This window comes from Dermacentor andersoni, chromosome 4, assembly GCF_023375885.2.
Source record: "Dermacentor andersoni chromosome 4, qqDerAnde1_hic_scaffold, whole genome shotgun sequence".
Taxonomy (NCBI): Eukaryota; Metazoa; Arthropoda; class Arachnida; order Ixodida; family Ixodidae; genus Dermacentor; species Dermacentor andersoni.
In genome coordinates, this window is record NC_092817.1 from 3,653,206 (window position 1) to 3,669,719 (window position 16,514).

The 16,514-nt window shown below is 45.9% G+C and overlaps 1 protein-coding gene across 1 annotated transcript in view; it reads right to left on the reverse strand.

Moving 5' to 3' along the window:
- Positions 1-16,514, reverse strand: part of LOC126536031 (transient-receptor-potential-like protein) — a 203,363-nt gene that overhangs the window by 152,149 nt on the left and 34,700 nt on the right. The gene's annotated exons all lie outside the window — the stretch shown is intronic.

Sequence of the window (16,514 nt, forward strand, 5' to 3'; positions counted from 1 at the left end):
CTTCGCCCTGGCTTTCTTATTGCCCCTTAAGGCTACAGCATTACGTGAGAGAGCCTCGTTGCTGTGAGAATCTCGTTTGAAACAGGCCGGTGGGTTGCGCCGCGAAGCTCTTGTTCTTATGGTGCCTAATGTCCTACCTATATTGTTTCTTTTTTAAAGCTAACAAGAATTCCCACCATCAAACATTTTGAACCACCATTGGGAGCTTCTTTGTCAACCTTCAAGCTTCTGCCCCATATGTTAGCACTGATAGAATGCATTGATTTTACACCTTTCTTTTCAATGATAGTGGTAAATGGTAATGTCTGCGGCATGCACTCCAACACATTTTCATTCTTCTGCAACTTTCCTTCTCATGACGAGGGTCTCCTGTTAGTAATTGGTCTAGGTAAACGTACTCCTTGACAAACTCTAGAGGCTGATTGGCAACCTTAGACTCTTGTTCCCTGTCCAGGCTATTCAGCATTAACTTTGTTCTTTTGTTATACTAATCTTCAACCCCACTCTTACACTATCTCTTTTAAGGCCTTAGTCATATGTTACAATTCGCCCCCAGTGTTTCTGAACAAAACAATGTCATCTGCAAACCGAAGCTTGCCGATATATTCGCCGTTGATCCTCACTCCTAAGCATTCCCAGTTTAATAGCTTGAATACTTCTCACAAGCCCGCATTGAATAGCACTGGAGAGACTGACCCTTGTCTTTATAGGTATCCTTCTACTATTTTTACGGGCAATCGAGGCAGCTGTGGAATCTTTGGAGATATTTTCGACGGTATTTCCTCGAAACTCCTCCTAAAATACGAAGGCTCTCAGCGACTCTTGGAGCGAACGTCCCCAGTTAATTTTTTCACCGAGCCACTATCTCCACCTGACCTCGTGGCGAGCCCTACCATGGCTCTCTGCTTGCCGCTTCTCAGGTCGCCAGGACGGTTACGAAGGAGGCACGCTCACGCACGATCAACGCTCGCTGCGCGCTGCTGGTCGCTAGTGTCTTGCGAGACCTCCCTAGCCGTTCCTTGAACTCGTAGCCTCCTTGAAGGACTCCGCCAATGAGTCACTTATCAGTAGCATAGAACCCAAGTAGTGAGTTGGGCTGCGACGTTCTTTAGTCTTTTTTCGCTACGAGATATCACAGTGAACTACAGGATGGGACTGGGCTAGTTGTTGTTACATTCTAGTGATGGTAGATTAACGCAAATGAAGGCGCATTTATTAGCGCATTAGAAAATGCTCCACAGCAGTAATTTACTTGATCCCAATGTCGTGGAAAAATTTATATCGACCAGACGGAAATGTCTGTTCATTACCGTCTTAAGGTGCATACTGGAAAAAGCAAAAAAGAAAGGATATGCACACGCATTGGGTCGCGCGCATTTCTGCATGTGGCTGCGAACCACGACTTCGGAAGGCGAGAATCCTCGGCACAAGACTTTTGTACTTTGGGAGTCGAACTCCTTACTTCTCCCTGGGAGGATTCACCTGCAAGAGAGGCACTACAGGACTTTTTGACGTATTGTAAGGTTGTTTATTTGTCTTTGCGAATTCTTTTTCCACCTTGGCTTGTTCAGGAACCTTTCCTTTACTATTCTATTAAATTATACACAAGACTTGGCTGTCGCACAAATGCAGCGCCTGCGTTCGCTGTTACAAGTGCCTTTCTTTTCATAACTTCGGGTGATCGCTGTATTGAGATTGGCGGTCGAAGAGAAGTACGACAGCACGTATCCCGTAAATGCTTGCTTGGAGGTACAGCAGAATAATTTATTATTGTCAGTTGGCTGATTAGTGAAAGTTACGTACCTAGAACGGCCGTACACCCGCCGTGGTTGCTCAGTGGCTATGGTGTTGGGCTGCTGAGCACGAGGTCGCGGGATCGAATCCCGGCCATGGCGGCCGCATTTCGATGGGGGCGAAATGCGAAAACACCCGTGTACTCAGACTTAGGTGCACGTTAAAGAACCCCAGGTGGTCTAAATTTCCGGAGTCCTCCACTACGGTGTGCCTCATAATCAGAAAGTGGTTTTGGCACGTAAAACCCCATAATTTAATTTTTTTTAGAACGGTCGTATCTGTTTGTTTACGCGTGCGTGCAAACAGTACGCGTGTTTTACTACGGTCATAGTTCCATCTCCTGTAGCACACTAGCCATCGCCACGTTTCGTCCTCTTTATTCCTGGCGCAAAGAGGAAGTATGGTCTCACCAATTCAAGCCCAGAGTACATATTATCGAAAACACGACACTTGGCGCCGTAGGCGGTGAACATGAATTTGTGCTCGGCAGGTGTCAATGGATCCCGTAGGTCGTCCGCCATTCCAAGCAAACGGAGCTGCACGGGCGGCGTGCTCATTGGCATGTCTTCGACAACGAAAATTCGTTCATGGTTCGGTTTGAGTCCATTTATATGTTTTATATATAGGGAAGCCTACCCTGGTACTGTAAGCCCAACAAGTGGGGGTCAAATACCTGGCCTCCTCCCAGCTAACACTTCCTTTGAGTTAAAAAAGTTAAAAAACGTCCTTTGAGTTAATGTACACGCCCAGTAAATGCTGGCTGAAAACGAATAAACTGAACATACACGAAAAGGATAAGCAAAAATTAATGTCTGTTTCCTGACAGGAAATGCGTCCATTTCTAACGGAGGCCATGCTGACATTTTCCCAGCGTTTTTAGATGTACAGCTTGCATAATTCCTCTAGACAGCAGATCTACACAGAATGCTGGTTTCTTCCTCTACAATGCACGCTCAGATGTCGAGAGTGCATTGTAGGGGAAGAAGCATTCTGTGGAGATCGGCTGCCTAGAAAAATTATGGAAGCTGTAGATGCAAAGACATGGGGAGAATCCTGTGTCAGCATGGCCTCTGTTACACTTTCAGAGATGGATGTGTTTCCTGTTGCGACAGGTATGGACACGCGTCAGTTCTTGCTTCTCCTTCTTGTGTAACTTCGATTTATTGCTTGTCAACCACCATTTACTTGGCATGTTCAATAAACTTTCATTTGTTAATGCACCTCATGATCCTCTTGGTCTCCAGCAGAAAGGTGTTGATTGTTTTTACAGCGAAGCTGTATATGCCTAGGCGAAACATTCGTGTTCCGATCACAGAAACCCTACTGCTGAGGTGTGAGCCTTTGTTTAGGGGGTTATGAGCCATTACATTCGTATTATGTGACGGACAGGCAAATTTCTCGTTGTGTAGGCATAGAAATGCTTATGCATTTAACACCTATACATTTATCTATGTATTGTTGCAGGGAAGGGACACAGAAGGGGACGGGCTTAAGACAACATCCTGATGTCATAATTATCTTGCAGCAAAGGTGTGGTGAGCCATTGGCTAGACCGATAGTGACGTCATTTCTCTCTAGCAGCAGAGCGCACGTGCAGCAGTCTCTTTCCGACTTCCCGATAGGTTCAAGAATGTGTCCCTGTAATTAGTTAAATGAAATGTGCAGCCCCGGTGTGTCCCTTGGTAACTACAGTGCATAATTGAGTCATAAATACTATGATAAACGCATTACGAAACACAAATGCATAACATAATTCAGAAAGACTTTAATAGACCCACTGTATTAACGCAATGAACCACTCATTGCTCCCTCCATGATGGTGATTGGCCGAAGCGCGATGTGTCGAATTTCAAATAAACAGTGGAATAAACCCAAGCCAAACTTAACCCAAGCCCAAGCCAAACCCAGGCGTAACGAACAATTTAGAAATATTTTAATAAACCGCCGGAATTTACCCAGTGATAAACACCGGGGCCGCACATTTCAGCTTCGCTGGTTTACCATCTCTACAGCATGCATGGGCAGTAATTTTTTCTGGTATATTTAAGTATTGTATAATGTTGTGCCAGTAAAACACACTGTTGGGCTAGTTGTTGCATTGTATTGATGGTGCTTTTATTGTTTTTTTTTCTTAATGTTGTGCACTTCTTCCTTTTTTAACAGCTTTTTTATTCCTCCTCACCTAACACACCAACCTTGCAGCCTGCGAGGTATATAAATAAGTACATAAGCACATCTCATTCATTCATCTTCCTGCACCTCGCACCATTCCTTGCTCAACAAACGTGTGCATCTACATTACCAGCCGTTTGCATTTTGGTATGGTTTGTGAACAGTGTAGTGCATAAACATTACATGACATTAAGGCTGTGACCTTTGTGGCGCGTAAGCAAACCTTGCAACAGGTGACATGTTGGATTGTTAAAAATAAGACCAATTGTATATATCGCAGTGACTTTAACAGCATTTAATGGACCACTTAACAAAAACTTCGCATAGATTGCAACACGTGCACTGAATCTGCAATTTTTTGTGCTTATTAATGTGGTCGTTACTGCATGGCCACATCTTTTAGATTTGAAAACAAACCTAAATAAATTAGGTTGTTGCAAAATAGTCTTTAAAAAGCGTACATCACTACGATTGCAACACCAGAACTTGATACAAACGCGCACACTATAGGATGCGGACAAATGCTCAGGAGAAACTCCCGAATATTTGCATCCTGACACTTATTAAAGTGAACACTTTCATTCCATGGCTGTTTATGAGAGGGAGAAAGAAAACTTAATTGTGTTCATGGAATAAAAACGCATTGATAAACTTAGAGATATTGTCATTGCTTAACACTTTAGAAATGAATAATTTTAGCTTGCTATCGCCATTGAAGCTCCTTTTCAACAGCAAAAAAAGGAATCACTTTTTCCAGCTTTGAGCGTTGAATTGCAGGCAACGCAAGCAGGCGTAATTTTGCGCACATATGATCTGTTTGGCAATACGATATAGGAATAGACGTTGAGGCTTTCATTTGTACTTTCTCTGGCTGAGCAATCTAGTTTGAAATGACTCCCATAGGCATGTCGTAGCAATGTTGATCTAATACAGGTTAAATGCAGGACTAGTTTAAGAAATCTGGACGATTTCTATAAATTACAGTGAAAGAATTGTAATATCTAATAACATTATTAATATAATAGTAATATTTACACAAAACAGGCTAACCATGAGTGACATGCGAGGCTGAGCAGAAAGGTCAAAAACTCTACAAGTGCGCCTGCCGTGGGCCTACGATCCTGCATTATGGATAGCGCGTTGATATGGTCCTCTTAAAAGTTCAGAGTATAAACCAGCACGATACACAGGACAACAATGTGGACAAGAAGCGTGTGTTTTAGTATGCTATGGTGCAACGTACAGGTTTCTACAAAAGGGAGGGTAACTGCTCAAAAAATTTGAGGGGTCGGCTTTCGCTCCTTTAGAGACATATATATATATATATATATATATATATATATATATATATATATATATATATATATGATGTCACAGTCGGTGATGTGTGAAGAACAGGACTATGATGGTGGCCTGAGAGACGACGAGGAAGAGGGTAGTTTTTTTTATCGCTGCTCTCAGCTTGTTGGCACAGCCATGAAAAGCCATCTGTAAATAGACGCACGCGTCTTCCTTCCCGTAACATCATTGGTGGAGGTGCTGAATAATCACTTGCGCAAGACGGAGCTCCGCAGCGGACGTAACCTGGCCACCATGTCATCCGAAGGAGAGAGTTCAACCACGGCCCCGTCGTCGCCACCGACGGTCATCCTGGCCCAGCCTCGCGACCCTGGGATGTTTTCCGGGATCGAAAACGTTGACGTCGATGACTGGTTGCCGAATTACGAACGGGTCAGCGCACACAACAGGTGGGATAACACGCTTATGCTGGCCAATATAATATTCTACCTCAAGAAAACAGTACGGGTCTGGTTCGAAACACACGAAGAAGAGATTACGAGTTGGGACCAGTGCAAGCAGAAACTTAGAGATTTGTTCGGCAAGCCAGTCGGCCGCCAACGTGCTGCGAAGAAGGACCTTGGGACCCGTGTACAGACGTCCACTGAATCTTACGTTGCGTATATCCAGGACGTCCTCGCCCTTTGTCGCAAAGTGGATAACAATATGGCAGAGGCAGACAAGGTCAGCCACGTTTTAAAAGGCATCGCGGACGACGCGTTTAACCTGCTCGTTTACAAGAACGTAACAACGGTCAATGAGATCATTCACGAATGTCGCCGCTTTGAAGACGCGAATAGTCGCCGCATAGTTCAACAGTTTACGCGTCAACCTAATACCGCAGCTTCAACGACGTGCGAAGACATTTGTCCACCGCGTGAGCCCACCTCCTGCGAGAACGTCGTACGTATCGTTCGGCGAGAAATCGAAGCAGCGTCTCCTGCCACGTCAGTGACGCAGAGCTTTGACGATTCCAGGCCGCTTGTGTCTCTCATTCAGTCGGTCATTCGCCAAGAACTTGCCAATGTGGGTCTTCCGTCCATCTGCTCCACCAGCCGTCCTGACTTTGTTTCGTCTGCTGCCTCTGCCCCTGTTCACTGGAGCCAATACGGTCCATATCCGGGCTATCGCAACCCGGCCGAATGGCGCACACATGACGATAGACCAATCTGCTTTTACTGTGGACGTGTGGGACACATCTCTCGCCACTGTCGAAGTTCCTGGCCAGCCCACTCTCGACGAAGCTTTCCCGCCTACCGCCGCTCCCCACTGAATCCTCGCCCCAGCTTACCGTCGCCGCTCTCCGACGGGAAACTAACTGGGGCTGCTCCTGGAGGTGACGCTGCTCTAGAACCCTGGCCTGAAATTCCTCTGTTGACCCTGCCTACTATTAGGAACCTTCTGGACGTGGACGTGGATGGTTTGCCCGTTACAGCACTCATCCACACTGGAGCCCAAATTTCCATCATGAGTTCGGAGCTTCAAACACGCTTGAAGAAAGTACTGACTCCTGCTCCAACTCGACTGCTCCAGGTCGCCGATGGTGGAACTCCGGCTGTGCTTGGAATGTGTACTGCTCGTGTCAGTGTCGCCGGACGCCACACGTCCGTTTTGTTTAGTGTGCTCGAACGTTGCCCTCACAATGTGATCCTCGGACTTGACTGTCTGGCCGCCCATTCTGCTCTGATTGACTGTTCCGCTGGCGTTGTACAACTTGACCTACACCTACCTGTTCCCGTTGACCTTCCTGCTCAAGCTCCGACTCAGCTTTGTTCCGCGGATTTTATACGCCTGCCATCTCTTGCAGCAACCTGCTTCCCTGTCTTAGCCTGCCCACCTGTACCTGACGGAGACTATGTCCTTACTCCCGCGACTTCAGTCCTGCTTTCTCACAATGTCTCCTTTCCGCACACCATCGTTTCTGTTGCGGACAATCAGACATGTCTTCCCATCCTAAATTTCGCCCAGTGCCCACAAGTACTTCCTCGAGGCATGTCTCTTGCCACATTGTCACCAACGCACGATTGCCACGTTTCCGCTCTATCTGTTGCGCCGTCTTCGACCAATGCTCATTCTGCGCCTTCTACATCAGCCCGAACGACTACTTTACAAAGATGATTGCACCGGACCTCTCAACCCAACAAGCCGCAGAGCTCCGTGGCCTCCTCGAGTCCTGCTCCGACATTTTCGACCTGAACGATCGCCCTTTGTGTCAAACTACGGTCGTGAAGCATCGTATAAATACCGGCGATGCAGCACCTGTCCGCCGACGCCCATACCGGGTGTCGCCTTCTGAGCGACACGTTATTCAGAGCGAGGTTGACAAGATGCTTGCCAAAGGGATTATTGAACACTCTTCCAGCCCGTGGGCTTCCCCTGTTGTTCTCGTCAAAAAAAAAAAAAAAAGGATCCCTTCCCGTAACAGTGTATATATATATATTCACAGCCCACGCACCGCGATGGACGAACCAGACTAGCGCTAACGTTAGCTTTCACGACACAATTTCCATTCCACATTCAGTAATCAAAGAGATCATTTGCGGCTTCATTCAGGGGCAGACGCGGGCTTTCGGGCTGGTGCTTGTTGTTGCGTTTGGTGCAAGCGTATATCTAGGAGCAGGCACTGCATATGTGACAAGCACGAGTAATATACACACATCATTTCTCCAGAACCTGACGCCGAGCACGGGTAGCGCGGCGATCTTGTTGGGCTGACACGACGACTTCGTGGTAGCCGAATTCCGAGTACTGTATATGCGGTGAGGGTAGCTGTTTGACTTGTTGATAGGTCATCTTGTAGATTATTGCAGCGCAGATAGAACGAAAGGGTCACAGAAGGCAGATGAGAGAACACACAGCGCTGAACCAGCTGCGAACAGCTGTTTACGTGCGCCGTGTCTCATCGCACTGAACTTAAGAAACCGCCCATTGCGCACTCCAAAACAAATCTTAACTTCAACACGTTGTTAATTTACAAAACACGCATATTATTCGCTCCTAATAAAGAAAAGTCATCAATATTATCATTTAAACATCTTATTGATTACAATAAAATAATTATGCAGCGTATGCCACGAAACCTGGCAGTAAGCAACCCTGGGCGTCGCACCAGTCGCATTGTTGAAATCGCAATCATGTGAAATGGGCCCTCTAAAAATTGCATTGCGACGCGTGCACTGCACCTATTTTCGTCGTTCCAGTCGCAGCACGTGAAACAGCCTTTACACTTGACGGGCAGCTTGGGGAGACTGAAGTACGATGCCGAGCACTCCTTGCGCCGTTCGCAGTGGCATCCAACAGCACTACATAGGCGCTGCGGTTGCATTGTTTCAGCAGCTCCAGCTGTATTCTTGCCTCATTCAATGAGTATTATAGGCCACTTACGTTCACTACTGAATTTCCAGCGCAGGGCAATATCAGGTTTTTAGACTTGCGGTTGCATTTCACAGCTGAACACGTGTGTTGGGTATATGAGCCCAGAGCTAATAAGTCGCCCTTGAGGTACAGTTCTGCACACTCTAAACTCATAAAAAGAAGTATCGTACGTTCTTTCCTGTCATGCGCTCTATCTAAGTCATGTGCTCACTTGCTAGATGAATGCCTTAGTAAGCAGGTGGCTCGTCTGGAAGCAACGAACTATCCGAGACATATCATTATCTCGGTTGCTGAAGGCCTGCATCATCAAAAGAAACTAACTTCATGCATGAGCGATGAGCAGAGAGCGGATGACGAAGACCCGCCGTGGTTGCTCAGTGGCTATGGTGTTAGGCTGCTGAGCACAAGGTCGCGGGATCGAATCCCGGCCACGGCGGCCGCATTTCGATGGGGGCGAAATGCGAAAACACCCGTGTACTTAGATTTAGGTGCACGTTAAAGAACCCCAGGTGGTCCAAATTTCCGGAGTCCTCCACTATGGCGTGCCTCATAATCAGGAAGTGGTTTTGGCCCGTAAAACCCCATAATTAAAAAAAAGAGCGGATGACAAAAGACAAAGGAAAGAAGAAAGGCACAAGCGAAAAGTGGCGGTAATTCCCTACTTTCATAAGGTTTCCCACAACCTAAAGAAGGTTGGGCAACGTTCTGGTGTAAACGTTGTGTTCATAGCACCTAACAAACTCTTGAGGTTGAGTGTGATGAGCTGTCCCATGAGGAAACGAAAGCCTGGTTGCGCTACCGCGCACAAAGATCCTTTTGTTGCATGCACTCGCAATGTTGTGTATAAGATCCCACTCTCGTGTGGGAAGTACTACGTGGGCCAGACGGGCGATGTTTAAACGTGCGTCTGGCGGAGCATAGTAACAAAGTGGAGAGCATTGCAATAGATGGGCATCTGGCTGCCCATTGTAGAAACTGTGACGCGAAGGCACCATGCTTCCCGCTATTAAAACAAACTGTTGTTGTCTATCGCCACAGGAATAAGATTACGAGGGAAATTGTGGAAGCAGCTGAGATAGCCAGAGCAGGTGACGAGTGCGTTAGCACGCTGTCTATATTTTTATCAAGGAAAGAGCTTGAATTTTTGGGCATATTAGTCACATGACTGCCTTTTCCTCCTTCCCTTCAGTGTGTTCTATTGTAGTGGCGTCCCAGTGAGTATGTATATACTCACCAGCTGCAATGAATCAATTTTAGCAGGATGCGTTGTTGGGCAACTTGGTTCATTGTAATAGGAAACATTGGTTGCGCTTTCTAGACAATCACATGTAAGAAGACAGGACAGGCAACAGGACAGGACAACTGACAACAGACAGGACAGGACAGGCAACAATAAATCAATTGTTGAAAGTTAGCGCTCGTCCTGTGTTCTGCTTGTCCCTGTGTCATTTTTTGTTGCGCTATGTATCCCAGTCTGAATGTATCCCACCAAAACGCCCAAACTTCTTCTCTGCTCCAAGTTGAACAATTCCAATGGCAAGCTTAACAAAGCAGAAGTTTCCCGCATGCGCGCACAGTTGACACACCGATTCTTCGCCGCAATGTACATGCTCGCTAGGCAAGCATGCGGCCTGTGGCGTCACGGCTCGCGAGCGTGCTAGTGTTGTTCCACTGTTATGCCCGTTGGAGTGTAACATAAAAAATTCATTTACAAATTACATAATTCCTCAAATGCGATAAGATTTGGCCAATGTGTTCTTCAACGCACATACAATACCGCACACAATACAGATTAACCGAAAATTGAGGTTCATGGCCCCTCTAAGCACTCCCCATACGTGGGCTGAACCCAAAGATAGTGCAATACCAGGCCGACCCGCAGCGGATGTTCAGTTCACCATTAAGGGGCCCACATACACATCTTCGCTGGTCGTCTTCTTCACAGAGAGTGGAAGACCACTGAGTTTTGTTTTTTGTTCTTTTAGCATTCTGCAAACTACAGGCTCGCTAAAGAAAGGTACTAGGCTTGAAATGGTAAATGTAGCTTTATAGCTATCAACACATCAATTGAAACGGAGGGAAATCGCTATTGGCCGCAGTAACTGCCTAGCCCGGTCCGCTGACACCTGGAGACCGGTCAGCAGTTGGCGAGGGGTGGTGATAGGACAGTAGGCGTAAAGGTTAGTAGATAGCATAGAGTAAAAACAAAATATTTACTACAGAGCGACTAAGCAAAAAGAAGAAAGACAGTTCGTTTGTGGAGCGACTTCTTCGAGGAAGGTTGTCACCGGCACTGTTAGGTCGCATGGAAAAGCGATGTGGCGAAGCCCGACTGCTAGAAGTCGCGGTACTTTTGTGAGCTACCCCGGACATCGTGCACGTGCATAGAAATTAGAGTTGTGCGCACCGCTGACACCAGTTGTTTTATTTCCACCGCATGTGCGGCGTTACCCGATTCCGATTTCCCAACGTTCAGAAGCCCCAAGTAAACTTGTTTCCATCACTTCGGAGCTTACAATACGCAGAGCCCCTTTTGTGCGCCTTCCCGTGTGTCAAAAAGGGTGCTTTTATATACATGAGCGGCGGAAAAGGTTTTCGTGTAGCGAACTACAGCACTATTAACCTCATGAATGCCGAAACAGATGTCCTCTATGTATGAGGCGCTGCTTTTTATTTATCAACGCTGTTTGCGAACTGAATGAATATGAATGGGGGTTAGGGTGGCGAACAAATGTTCCTAGACCACCAGCCATATTTTGTTGCAACAGCACTGGCTCCTGTAATCGCTGAAGCTAAGCAGCGTCGATCTGAGCTAGTACATGAGAGGGTGACCACTACGAGGAACGCCGACTGATGATATGTCCTCCTGCCGTGGAATAGCTCGAATGTTGGCCGTGTACGATACAGCTGTGGTAACGGCGCTGAGGGATACCTCCTTCCCCCATGCTAACAACAATCCCTCATCACCAAAAATGGGTCAAAAGCTCAAGGAATTGTGAGCAGACGCTATCCGCAAAAAAGTCGACGTAAGCGGACGCAAGCGACGCTACTGTCTATCGACGACCTTGGCCGCTTGCGCGGGATGTTTCCTTCTCTCCCTTTCGAAAGTCGTCATTTTCCTATTGTCCCACGAGCCGGCCGAATGGTTCTTCGCACTCGTCGCTGTGTCGAAGCATGCGAACAAAGCCCTTTCAATGTTTGTCATGAGTATTTGCAGGGCTCAGGCGCCAGAATACAGATGTAATAAATAGCTGAGATTTTCGGTCTGTGCGGCCCAGGGACGAAGCGCAGACGGCATCATTCCCGGACATGCAGTCACGTGATAAAACCTGGATTGCCCAGTGCCTGTTTGTCTCATGCAGCAATGGTGCTGAGTTATTTCCGATTCCTTCGTCCATGTGCGTGTATGCTTTTAGCTCACTATTGGTGTGGGATGGGCTGTGAGAGAAACTTGAGTAGGATACTATTTATATCATCTAGTACCGATAGATTGCCCGTATGATGCAATTAGCACAAATCTGCGTCCCGCATTTATGATATTACACAGATATCGGACGCGATTCCTGTGCTCCCACTGCTTAAAACTTATTCATGAAGAATTGGACAAGCGAACACCTGATGAAAAGAATGCAACCCAAAGAATACTGCTTGCCTGTCACTGTATTCTCTGCAGATCAAAACAGGAGTAAAAGAAGGCATTATGATTCAACTCAAATGTGTCACTCAATAAAATTATGAATATGCTCATGTGCGCACACAAAGAATCTTCATTAAATGGGTTTGTTTAAACGTTTGCCATTTGTCAATTGCAGATGTCCACTTATTTGTGCGTTTACCCACATATATTGCAGTCGTATAACTCAGTCGCAGGACAGCAAGCTATAAATTCGAAGGCTGCAGGTGTACTGTCAAGATAACTCTTTCGGAAATGAAATACTAGTAAGGGTGTGCCAAACTTTAATAGCGTGTATAATAATGTCCTATTCGATTCGATTGCCGAATCGAATAATCATTATTCGATTCGCCTTTTGCGGTATTCGATTCGGGGTCGAAAGTAACTATTCGCGCACCCCTACGAAGTAGATAGCGTAGTACACGTGGTTAGGCTGTCTTATTGGGAGAGAAATAAAGCACACTTCTGGCGCACGCGCCGTGCTCGTATGATATTGGAGATCACATCATGCGAGTTTGAGAGCCGTGGTACAGCGAAATGGTAAAAGAAACAGTAGCACAGGATGTTCACTTTAGGAAATGTACAAGCGCTCTCCGCTGAGAGCACTCATCGCGCAAGCGTTATGATCACGATGACCATCGCAAGCACTCGCGCATAGCCTTGCACACAGCCCGCGGATGTTTTCCAAGTTTCGCTGACAGCCGTTTTCGGTGCTTTCGCGAAGGACGGTTTCTCTGCCTCCCCATGACAGAGGTGCCCAATGCCAAGTCATCAGACTGGCCTTTGGAATAAGATCGCACGCTGTACACCAGCGGGAACGGTACAAATAGATTATTTGGTAAAAGTACCTTTTTTCTAACGGTAACCATTCCACATAGCGTAAATTGGGCAGGTGTTGTCTGCTTCTTTCGCGCGGTCCGTGCTTATTCTTTTCTCTTTTTCTTCTGCTGAATTAGGAGACTCTCCAGCTCTGTTGGGCATGCAATTGCCGAAGGGAGTCGCAAAAAGAAATGGCGCAAACTGCTCGATCGGCTGCTATGCACTGCAACATGCAGATGGGTAGCAGTCACTGCAGTAGTTTTCTAGGGTACCATAATTATTCGAAAAAGAAAGTGGACAATGTGGGGTTTGAGCATTATGCGAGTACGATAATTACGCGGGTAAACAGGATGCATCTTTGTACATGACAAGACCACCTACTGTAAATCACGTGTTTGAAAACTTCACTGGGCGTCGGAACACGTGGCACTCTGTATGTTGTACGCAGCTTGGAATGCTACAAGCTAAGCACCCGTCCGCAGTTTTCGCTGAAGTTGGGGAAATAAAGGCTCGCTCAATGTTTGCTGCTAATCCTATCGTTCAACCGGCGTCACGTAGAATAGGGCAAACACAGCACTCTGCCAAACACCTCACCACGGAGGGGAATTCCCAGATAGTGTCGTGCGAGCCTGGCAACTATAGGAAGAGCTGCGGTCAAGTTCTGTGTGCACTTCAAGAACGCTTCCACGGTCACCTGTGAACAAAAGTGAGCACCGAGGAAATTTCTGAAATCTTAGTTTGTCTGCAATTCTCCTGGGCACAATGGCAAAATAGCCTAACCTGCTGGCTAGCTGGCATGCAGTCATGATGTAGCGTGCACGCCGCTATCATTTTTTTTTTTGCTTTTTTCTCCCAGTAGTCACAATTGAGTGAGCTGCCTTACGACCACGTTGAAGGCCTGGCTGCAGACACGTGTGCTTGATGGAATGCGGGATAGGCGCGACGACACGACTGAGTCAAACACTCAAATCTGGAGAAAGAAGTAATCCGCGTTTTGCCCGCATTGTAATGTTTAGTGGCGCTACATTTTACAAATGTTGGAAGTCACGTGAAACAGCTTGATATTTTTTTTTTTTTTTTGCAGAGATGGCACCACCAGCAAAAGACGCCTGTAAGATTGATTATTTACTGGAAATATTTTCCTTCAAGCACTGCTTAGTAAAACTCGTGTTTGTAATTACAAGACATTGTACGATTCAAGTAATGTGTAACACTCGTTGTGAATTAGCGTGCACATGAAAAACAATGTCAGTTTGCCCGGGCCTGGCCAGCAGAAAAATTACCTACATTCACTGCTCCATGCAGCTCCTTTAATCAACATAAGACAATTTTCTCTTCATAGAATCTCAGGGATGCCTTGATGTTGAATTATTGAAAATGTAGGAGTCTCAGCTTGAATTCTGTTGCCCCTTCTTCGGCAATGCGTGACCAAGTATAGCCGTAAATTCCCAATTTGAAGTAATAATAACTCATGAACAGTTCATTGTAACACAAAACAACGACACATAGACAAGTCAACTGTAACCTAAAAGACCATTAAATATTGTTGTTCTGCGTTGAAAACCAAAAAAGAAGTAATCATTCATAAACTTTCATTGTTTGCCCATTTTTATTGGAGCCAATATAAATTTCTTATTGCTTTACACTTATTATTTCTACACAGAAACCTTGCATAATATTTCATTCATAGGGAGAGCAAACATAACTTTTTTATGTTGAACAGTTTTGCCGGAAACGCAGTACAACGGAAGCTAGTACAACCAAAACACCGATTTTTGCTATCACTGTTTGGATTGCCGTCAGGTCAAGCATCAGTCTAGGCGATAATACTGGGTGTCAGTGCAAAGCGCAGAAAGTAAGCTTTCTAATGCAATATCCGTCTAATGAGCGCAGAAAGCACAGTGCGTCCGCAAAGAATCACTAAAAATGCGGAGCGTGTGCCGCCGCAGTGGGACCGCCACCATGGCAACACCAATATTGGATAATGCATTTTTGTTTTCCACTAGAGTGCATGAAATTGCAACTTCTGGCATGTCCTTGTGGAATAGTATGTGTACCGATGCTGATGACCTCCAGATACAACTTGTAAAATACGCTATCAGTACAATCACACCCATCTTATGACGTATAATTAACCTTATGTTTTCCATCGGCACACTCCCCAAACGACTTCAGATATCCAAAGTATCAGTGATATTCAAGGGCGATGATATGAACGACTTCTCTAATTACAGGCAAATATCAACGATTCCCTTGTTTTCAAAATACATTGGAAAGTTGATATATCAACGCATGTTCAGCTTTTCAATGAAACATAGCATTATCACGCCATGCCAGTACGGTTTCAGGAGAGGTTACTTAACCGAAACAGCCCTTCTGAACCAAAAAGAACACATCTTGCAGTCCTTTGAAAATCCACTGTGTACACTAGGGATATTTATTGATTACTCTAAAGCATTTCATCATGATGAATATAGTGTTTTGTGGCGCAAGACCCAAGTATGACCAAAGAGCGCCACGCCAGTGGTAATGAGTTCTCAGTGAAGCGATAAATTACGAGAAATATGTATTACAGGGCTTAAAGGTGCCTAAAAGATGGTCGCTGTAAAGTGTGTGAGAGCTGCATGTAATAAAACTATGACAATGATTATGAAGTGTGCCAAGGATGCGAAAGATACATTGTGAAAGAATTACAATGTACTAAAATTGGTCACAGGCTAAAAGGCACTACTGCCGTAACAGAGCCCTTGAAGCGCAAGGACCTGAAGGCGTGTGTCATGCAAGGCCTATTATCACAGAAGCATCCTCTGGAGAGAGGATGCGCTACGAGACTATTGGGCTATTAACGTGCAAGACCACATCGTTCAAGAAACCTAGTTCAGCTTTGGTGGTTAAAAAGGGGTTCTTCTCCAAAAAACATATGGGGATGAAGAGGGAGACAATAGCGGGTTGCTAGAGGAAAATGTTTCCTTCTTTCTGTTTAGGAGTCCCGATACTCCACGAGGACGTGGAGGACGGTGAGCCTTCTAGCACATCTACTACAGGTTAGAGGTTCAGTTCCAGTGAATAGAGAATTGTGAGTACCATATGTGTATCCTATTCTGACTCGACAGAATAGAGCACCAGTCCTTCTTGTTTTTACAACGGAGGGCCAGAAACCTAACTTTGGCCTAATCAAGTGGAGCTTATTATTTGTTACAATGTCCCACTAGCGCTGCCAGCGGCTGCGCAGTTTCGTTTGCAAAAAAGGCTTGAGATCTGTGATAGGAATAGATGCGGTAGGATTATTAGTTTACGATGTAATTGATGTGGCCATTTCGTCTGCTAGCATATTACCCTCGAT